Consider the following 9790-nt stretch of genomic DNA (forward strand, 5'->3'; position numbering starts at 1 on the left):
TCTGCAGGGCCATGGCCCCACCGCCGACTTTTGATTTCAGTTCTTTGGATTAAAATGTTAAAATAGCGTGACGCCTCGCGTCCTCCCCAAGACTTTGCTACCCTACTCAACCGAAAGCAACTTTTCTGCACCCCTGTCCCGTGTCGACTAGCAAACCCATGACTTGGGCGAAGGAAGCCCTGCAAACAGCCTTTCGAAACACCAAATGCTTAACCACATCGGGCCTTTGGAAGATTGGTGTAGCCGCTAACCATAGGTCAGAGTCAAGTGCTGCACATCGAGACCGAGTAGAATAATGAAAAGAGTTAAGCCGCACTGTGTTTGTGTTAGTTTTACCCTCTCCGTAAGGGAAAAAGAAAGTATTCATAGGATGAACCATGTACTGATATTATAGAAGCGGGCAGCTTTTGCTGTATTCTGAGTTTTAACCACTTGCAAGTAACAGGCCCTAAACGTTCAAATTGAACCTGGCAACTATCCCACCGTTTTAAGAAATGGGGAAATAGCTGTAAGCTACGGTGTATGGAAGCGCCCCCCCCCACCTTCCTTTGACGTGTAAAGTCCTTGAAATGAAAGTCCTATTTGGGTGACATCCCCTAGCACTGTACTTGGCGTAGAGTTAAAGCTAATATTTTACTGAATGAAGTAATTAACGGAGAATGAGTTCCCAAGGGTTTTCAGTCTGGAGAAACCAGAATTGGGATCCCGATCTCCTGACGCTGGCCACCTGGCCATGGCTTTTAATTTGCCATGGCAGAGGTGGGGCATCTGTGACTGGCAGGATCCCAGCATTTAGCCTTTTGCTTAGGTCATTCCAACCTGTTCCTTAAATCAACTCAGGAGGAAATATAAACTTCTGGTGACTACCCAGCTGGGATCTAGTAGTCCCCCTGGCTATCTAGAAAAGGGAGATTACTTCAATTTCATCATTGCTTTTGAGGGAGGATCTGTTATTCTGTGTCTTAAACACCACACCGAGGTCTACCTTTAGCCTTTCAGTAGCTGGTTGTTCTTTTTCTTTCTTTCTTTCTTTCTTTCTTTCTTTCTTTCTTTCAAGATCTTATTTATTTGACAGAGAGAGAGAGATCACAAGTAGGCAGAGAGGCAGGCAGAGAGAGAGAGAGAGAGGGGAGGAAGCAGGCTCCCTGCGGAGCAGAGAGCCCAATGCGGGGCTCAATCCCAGGACCCTGGGATCATCACCTGAGCCAAAGGCAGAGGCTTTAACCCACTGAGCCACCCAGGCGCCCCAGTAGCTGGTTGTTCTAAAACAGAAGACAGGACAATTAATGAAATAAATCTCAAATAATATTTACTAAGTACCCATTATGTGCCTAGTAGAGCTAGTATAACAGGAGCCTGGAGGGAGATAAGGAAACTTCCATTTAAATCCTAAAGCAAGATGCATTTTAACGGGTTGGGGTAAACACAGAAAAAATATATCAAATTAGGAACAGACAGATATAAACAAAAATATGAAAATACAAAATTTTGACATACATGAAGGCTCTTTTTCCCCCCATTTTATCTTGTGGGATTGGGGGGAGGGTGTGGTGGGCTGTGCAAGACTGCATATTCACTGTGGAATCCGTGTCCACTCTATATCTCAATCTGGAAGGTCTTCCCCTGGGGGAAATGATACCTAAGGGAGCTCAAAGCCAGAATGATTGCTAGTCTTAGAAATGGCAGTTGTTTTCTGCCCTAGAGAGTCCAGAGAAGGCAACTCCTTGCAAGTGCTAGCAAGAAGATGAGGGTAGGAAAGAGAAGGACAAATCCAATTCCTTGATATTCCATCTGAAAAGAATTCCTGATGATTCCATCCTGGAAAATCATCTGCCTAGCATATTTTGGTGCTGTGAAGAAAACTGGCAGAAGTTTAGGAAAATAGGATTCTAAACCAAAATTACAGAATAGGCAAGAAAAACAGGAAATTTTAGCAACTACCAACCAGAGGATAGTAACCAGACAAGAAATAATGGACTCCATGATCAGTGAGGACTCTGAGATTCTCTCTCCCTCTCTCCCATCCTTCCCCCATCCTTCCCCTTGCATGCGCTTGCTCTCTCTAAAATAAACAAGTGAATAAATAAATACATAAATACATAAATGAGTAAGTAAGTAGAATCTTAAGGAAAAAAAACCTTATTCCAAAGCTATAGACATGGGGTGCCTGAGTGGCTCAGTGGGTTAAAGCCTCTGCCTTCGGCAGGGTCCTGGGATCAAGCCCCCAGTCAGGCTGTCTGCTCAGCGGGGAGCCTGCTTCCCCCTTTCTCTCTCTGCCTGCCTCCCTGACTACTTGTGATCTCTCTCTCTCTCTGTGTCAAATAAATAAATAAAATCTTTTAAAAAAATAATAAATAAATAAATAAATAAAACTATAGCCATCAAAACCATGTGATACTGGCATAAAGATAAACATAGAGATCAGTGGAATTGGTCCGGAAATAAAACCTATGTTTATAGTCAACTGATTTTGCAGAGGGCCAAGACAAATCAATGGGAGAAAGAATAGTCTTTTCAGCTAATGGTGCTGGGACCACTGGATATCTGCATGCAAAGCAAGGAAGCTGGACCCTTACCTCACAACATATACAAAAGTTAATTCAAACTGGATGAAATGTAAGAGCTAAAACTATCAAATCCTTAGATGAAACAAGGAAATCTGGGGCGCCTGGGTGGCTCAGTGGGTTAAAGCCTCTGCCTTCAGCCCAGGTCATGTTCTCAGGTTCCTGGGATCGAGCCCCACATTGGGCTCTCTGCTCAGAGGAGAGCCTGCTTTCTCCTCTCTCTCTCTCTTTGCCTACTTGTGATCTCTGTCTGTCAAATAAGTAAAATCTTAAAAAAAAAAAAAAGAAAGAAAGAAATTAGGAAATCCCAGGGCCCTTGGATCAGGGGAGGAGGGTAGTGATTTGTTAGATGTGACACCAAAAGCACAAATGACAAAAGAAAAAAAAATTGGATTTCATCAAAACCAAAAGCTTTGTGCTTCAGAGGATGCCACAGAGAAAGTAAAAAAAGAAAGTGAAAAGTGAGAGAGTATATTTACAAATCATGTATCTGACAAGGCAGTTCGTATGTAAATGATATATAAAGAAGTCTTGGAATTCAGTAATTAAAAGACAACCCAATTCTTATATAGTCAAATAATTTTTTTAAAAGATTTATTTATTTGTCAGAGAGAGATAGACAGCAAGAGGGGTAACACAAGCAGGGGGAGTGGGAGAGGGGAGCCAGATGCGGGACTCGATCCCAGGACCCTGGGATCAATACCTGAGCCAAAGGCAGATACTTAAGGACTGAGCCACTCAGGTGCCCCTAAATAGTCAAATAATTTGAATAGACATTTCTCCAAAGAAAATATTCAGACAGTAATGAAAACAAAACAACAAAAAAAAAACAATCATTAACCATAGGGAAATGCAAATCAAAACCCACAGTGAGATAATATACTTCACACCGATGAGGATGGCTCTAATTTAAAAGAATCAGACAATAGCAAGTGTTGACAAAAATGCGGAGGAAACAGAACCCTTATACATTGCTTGTGGGATCTTATAAAGTGCAGACACTTTGTAAAACAATAGTTCCTCAAAAGGTTACACAAAGAATTATCACATGATCCAGCAATTCCACTCCTAGATGTATAACCAAGAGAAATGAAAGCAGATGTCCACACAAAAACTTGTAAGTCAACTTTGTCATGGTAGCATTATTCGCAATACCCAAAAAGTGCTAAGGACCCAGTATCCATCAATTTATGAATAGATGAACAAAATATGGGATATCCACAATGAAATATTCAACCATAAAAAGAATCATTGTATGACATTGGTGAACCTTGAAAACATTCTAAGTGAAAGAAGCCAGACATGAAAGGCCACATGTGTCACCTAATTCCATTATATGAATTATATGAAATATCCAGAATAGGCAAATCCATAGAAATAGAAAAATAGATGAGTTGTTGCTAAGGACTGGGGAGAAGGGCAAATTGGGAGGAACTACCAGTGGGAGTGGATTTCTGCTTGCAGTATTGGAAATGCTTCCTATGGTGATGGTTGTACAACTCTGGAAATATACTAAGAAACAGTGAGTTGAACATTTTAAATGGGTGGATTTTATGATATGTGAATTACATCTAAATAAAACTGTTCTTAAAAAGCCTACTAGGAGTCACACATTTCACATACCTTAATGGTTTTTCTGACAAATTTATGGTACTTGTATGGCAGCTTAAATGTAATTGTTAAGATGATATCAAGGAGCTGAAGCTTACCAAAATCAAATTATTTAGGGCCAGGTGAAAGGATATTTGAAAAGCTGGGCTATTTGAATTTATAATTTTGTTTTTGTCTTAAACTTTTTATGTAATCATCGTGGTATAACAAATACTTTTACATTCTGTTCAACTAACAGTTATTGAGAACTAATACTCACAAGGCATATGGAAATATGTTCCAACTTAACCATATATAGAAACAACCAAACTTAAAATATGTAGAACGTTGTTGAAAAGTTCTGAAAAGTGCCTGAGACACAGCAGGCTCTCAATAAGTATTTTCTAAATATTGTCAAGGAAAAATGGAACTTAAGCAACGAAGGCAGGCATCTTGGGAAATATTGTGTGGGTTGATATATATTCATTCTATTATATTGACAATTTAAAGTGAACAAATAAATAAATAAAGGGCACCATAGCATGCAAACAGCTCAGTGTGCTCTCCCCAGCACATTTACCGCTGCTGACATGCCACTGGCTAGAAGTGAAATTTCCAGGCAACAATGGAAGCTCCTCTTAATTATTTACACCTTATAGCTCTTCTGAAATTGTATTTATTAGTATCACTGAAAATGCCGTTATCTAACTGATCTCATAACTCCAGGAAATCTAAATTAATTCAGGATAACTAGACCAAGTAATCAGTAGATTTTTGCTTTTTATGGGAAAAGAGAGATAGGTCAAGGAATGGAGAGAAGGCTGGGAAGTATGTGTAATCATTTCCTAAGCTTAGGCTTGGAAAATGTGCTGACCCTTTTGATAAATAGTCCAACAGTTCCCCTAGTGACTAGCAATATGGCTCAGGTCCCTGTTCACGCAATGGCATTTTTCTTGTGGATTCAATGGACTATTGAGAGAACAGAAGGAAAGCCAGGCCTGGTATTCACAGGGTGGTTCAGATGACATAATCTGAGCAGAATAATCGGTTCCCACACACAGCTTTGAATCATTCCAGCATGAAGGGGAGGAGCCCAGACACCTCAGGTGTTCCCTGAACTGTGTTCATCAGATCTGGTATTATATTAGCAAAGGAGCAGTTAAACCAGAAATATCTTGTTCTGTGCTCTGTTACCTGCTTCTGATAGCCTTAACTAATATGATGATTAGGCCTCTTAATAATAACTAGGCCTGCTAGTTGGAGAGGGAGAAAAGAAAATGTAAGATTAGGGCTCCTAATACGGTTTGGATATCTGTGTCCCCCGGAAATTCCTCTGTTGAAATCCTAACATCCTAACCTGCAAACATGATGGTATTAGGAGGTGGGGACTTGCGGCAGAGTTTAAATCACAAGGGTAGAGTCCTCATGAATGGGATTAGTGCCTTACAAAAGAGGGTCCAGAGGTCCCTGGCCCCTCCCACCATGTGAGGACACAATGAGAGGTTTGTGACCCGAAAGGGGGCTCTCACCACATCTGACCATGCTGGCCCTCTGATCTCAGACTTCCAGCCTCCAGAACCGTGAGAAATAAACTTCTTTTTTTAACCCATCCCCTTTTTTAAACTGCCCCCCCTTTTAGCCCCACCCATGAGAAATAAATTTCTGTTGTTTACAAGCTATCCCCGCTAGTCTATGGTATTTTGTTGTAAAAGCTGGGATAGATTAAGACGGCCCCTGTCTATAAAGGACTTAACATAAAGTAGCAAAAATGAGGCATTACACACAGGGTGCCTGCGTGCGCACACACACACACACATACACACACACACACAACACATATACACACACACACAGTAACAATGCAATAAGTGCTGTAATCTGTTGCCAAAGGTGGTTCTAACATTACTCGGTCATCTGGTTGTATGACCACACTTTAAATACCCACCATCTTCCTTGTTTACTTAAATACCGTAAAGAAGTGAACAAGATAGCAAGATGGCTCACTGGCTCGCCCCTCCTAGGGACCAATGAGAAGCAGGGAGGCGCCTTCATACTTCCCTCTCTCCACAGAGGTTGAAGGCCAGGCTGGGAGACACACCCTTTTTACTAAGAGGTCAATTATGAAAATGCCCAGCCGTTATAGAACTATATTGCCAAAACTTAAGAAAAGGAAAGAGTGGAGGATAGATATTAAGCTACTTTTTTTTTTTTTTTTAATGTGTTCTAAAAGGGGCACCTGGTGGCTCAGTCGGTTAAGCATCTGCCTTCAGCTCAGGTCATGATCCCAGGGACCTGAGTTCCAGTACTGCATCCAGCAACCCGCTCAGTGGGGAGTCTGCTTCTCCCTCACCTTCTGCCCCTTCTCCTGCTCACGTGCTCTCGCACGTGCTCATTCTCTCTCAAATAAATAAAACCTTTAAAACAAAACATATATATACATATATATGCATTATTTGCTGATAACATTTTAATAAATCAGTTATCCTTAAGTCTCTTAGAAATCTTGTCATATCTTTTCATAACGGTGTATGTAAGTGCCAGATAGTTTTTGTGGCAGGTGGATCTGTATTGTGTTATCTGCTTAATTATACCTTAAAATATGAAGATAACTAAAGAATATACCCTTTAAGGTGATTATTGCTTCCTCTGACTCTATAATTATAGTGAAAATTTTAATATTTATTCCTTACCAGGTCTCCAAGCCTGTCAATTCTGGTTACCTTATTGATATAACTATTTCATCTAGTAGCTTACTGCAAAGTGGTATAAACTATGATGAACTTCCATCTTCTTTTTTAGAGTTGTTTAAGTTCTGGATTTCTTTATGCAGTGGCTTTCCACTTGTCTTTTTACTACAGCCTACAATAAGAAACAGATGTTGGGACCACGTATTCTACTGTGTATGTACGCAGAACTGAAACAAGTCTCCTAAGATGCTTATATTTACTACATACATGCGTCCTCTTCTATTCCTTCTTTTAATTTTTCACAATTTTATTTATTTATTTGAGAGAGAGAGTGTGCACACACAAGTTGGGGGAGAGAGAGACAGAGGGACAAGCAGACTTCCCGCTGAGCAGGAAGCCTGACATGGTGCTTGACCCCAGTACCCTGAGAACATGACCTGAGTGAAACTCAGATACTTAAACAACTGAGCCACCCAGGCACCCCTATTCCTTATTTTAAATGTTGATGATAACCCCAAATTCATTTCATGGCCTACCAATGGTGGTGACTTGGAATTTGAAAACAATTATGTCCCTAGTTTTACTCTGATTAATCATTGTATTTACAGTATATTCTGACCCTTTTCCCTTGATACATTTGCTTAGCAGATGGAATCATTGAAGGACAATATAATTTTTCATTAAGTGAACTAACCCTTTTATGTTAATTTTATTTATGTTCATTTATGTTCCAGCGCACTTTTAAGAGTGAAAGGGGTTCCTCTTAATTATTGCAGTTGTCAGGGATAAGCCAAAAGTGTCCTAGACAAATTCGCCGGTGGGGTCACCCTATCAATTAATGACAGAAGAGAAAATAGTTATTTTCATATTTTTCCCTATTTTCTCCTAAAGCTCCCATTCCTCTGTCATACTCATGAAAATCTAGGATCTCTGATGTTTGGCGTATGAGTCTTATAATTTGCTAGTATTTGCTAGAATCAGGAGCTCTGGTTTCTATTCTCAACTTCAAAACTAAATGATTGGCTTTGAACAAATCTTTGTATCTCCCCAGCCCTTATTTCATGTAAAAAATGAGGGTTTAATGATCTCAACAATTCCTTTCAACCTTTTTTATTTTTAGATTTTATTTATTTACTTGACAGAGATAGAGCACAAACGGGGGAGCAGCTGTCAGAGGGAGAAGCAGGCTTCCCGCCAAGCAGAGAGCCTGATATGGGGCTCAATCCCAGGACCCTAGGATTGTGACCCAAGCAGAAGGCAGATACTTAACTGATTTAGCCACCCAGACGTAACTGACCTAGCCACCCAGGTGGCCCTCAACCTTAAAATTAAATGACTTTGGCGCGCCCGGCTGGCTCAGTAGGTAGAGCATGCGACTCCTGACCTTGGGGTGGTTGAGTTCCAGTCCCACATTCGGTGTAGAGATTACCAAATAAATAAATAAATAAACAAAGTTTAAAAGAAATTAAATGACTTTATGCCACAGGAAACAATATGAAAACAGCCCTAAAAATCTTACAGTATAAATGAGGTAACTCAGTCATGTAATACCCCAAAGTATTGTTTCTTAGAATGTTTCAATATAAATGCCTGAATAAGAATAGCAGGACTGGGCTCAAAGAATTAGCAGCCAAATACGCAGCAGAATTGGAGGCCTCAAGGGTATCCCTTCTTTTATCCACCCATCCACAATTCCAAAAAAAGGACAAGATGATTCAGTTAGAGTAAGTTTCCCAGAGGAAACACAGAAAAACATGTAGGAAGAAACAGAGTCTGGGATTGAAGAAAACCATGCTAAGAAATTAAATGGGAGGTTAACGACATTTTGCATGTCACAATTTTAAGAGTAGATCCTATTTAAAATCTTGGTTGCGGCATAGTGTGTCAACTAACATGTAAAAATAAATAAATAATAACATAAAATCATGGCTGCTGAGTAAGTTAATCCTCATAATTTTTTATGTGCTGAGGAAACAGCACATCTGGTTTTAAGAGTTTTTAGAGTTTTAAGAGTTACTGACTAGAGAGAGCATTTGTCATGTTTGTCCCTGCCCAGCAGCTTTTGAAACATCCTTTTCATCCGGTTAAGAGCCGTTCCTCCCCAGCGAGACGACTGGATTGACTCTCCCAGAACCGTGAAATGAGGTCCAGGATCTGACCAAGGCTCCAGCCATCAAACACCCAACATGCCCAGGACTTAAATTCAGAAGAGAGTAACAGGAACGAACAGATGCATGGGGGAAAGCCTCTCTTGCCAGGATCACCAGCATCATCTGTACAAGAGTGGAGCCCGTGTGAGCACTGGTGGGGTGATGGAGCACCCCCCCAAGTGTTAACGTGGGGGCTTGTTCCAGCCCCCCTCTGACTTGCCTGGGGAAATCTCTGCACCTCCTGACATTATGCAATGTATTCAAAGCTACTTAGAGTAAATGCTGTTGTACCATCAATAATACTGAGGGCTATCGTAGCTACAGTCTGTTGGTCTAGCAAAGTTTTACTAAGGAGATAAGAGATTAGTTTTGTCCTAAAGGACAGAGTCTGGGATGAGACAATGAAGACCCTCTTCTGGACAAGGAATATGCTGGGGCAGGAGAATAATAAGGCTGGTTCTGGGGAAGTCGACGCAGAGCCGATAAAAGACTCTGAAACCTAAGCCTACCAACATAGGTGTTTACGATTTGGAGAGCAAAAGGTAGTCATTTTAAGAATTTCTTCCATGTGAAGTGATTAGAGCTGATGTTGGCAACAAAGACGTGCACATTTTCACAATTAAGTTTGAACACTTCACTTCAGTGTTCTCAATATTATCATTCCATTAGAATTCCCGAAAGATGCATCTAGAAGAAAACCAAAAAAAAAAAAAAAAAAACAACAAAAAAACAACTCTTGGGAATAAAGAGACAGTTGGGAAGAAAAGTGGTGGAGGAAAAAAAAAGGGGAGGGGATTTT

The sequence above is a fragment of the Lontra canadensis genome, unplaced genomic scaffold (genome assembly GCF_010015895.1).
Source record: "Lontra canadensis isolate GAN:19392208 unplaced genomic scaffold, GSC_riverotter_1.0 scaffold72, whole genome shotgun sequence".
Taxonomy (NCBI): Eukaryota; Metazoa; Chordata; class Mammalia; order Carnivora; family Mustelidae; genus Lontra; species Lontra canadensis.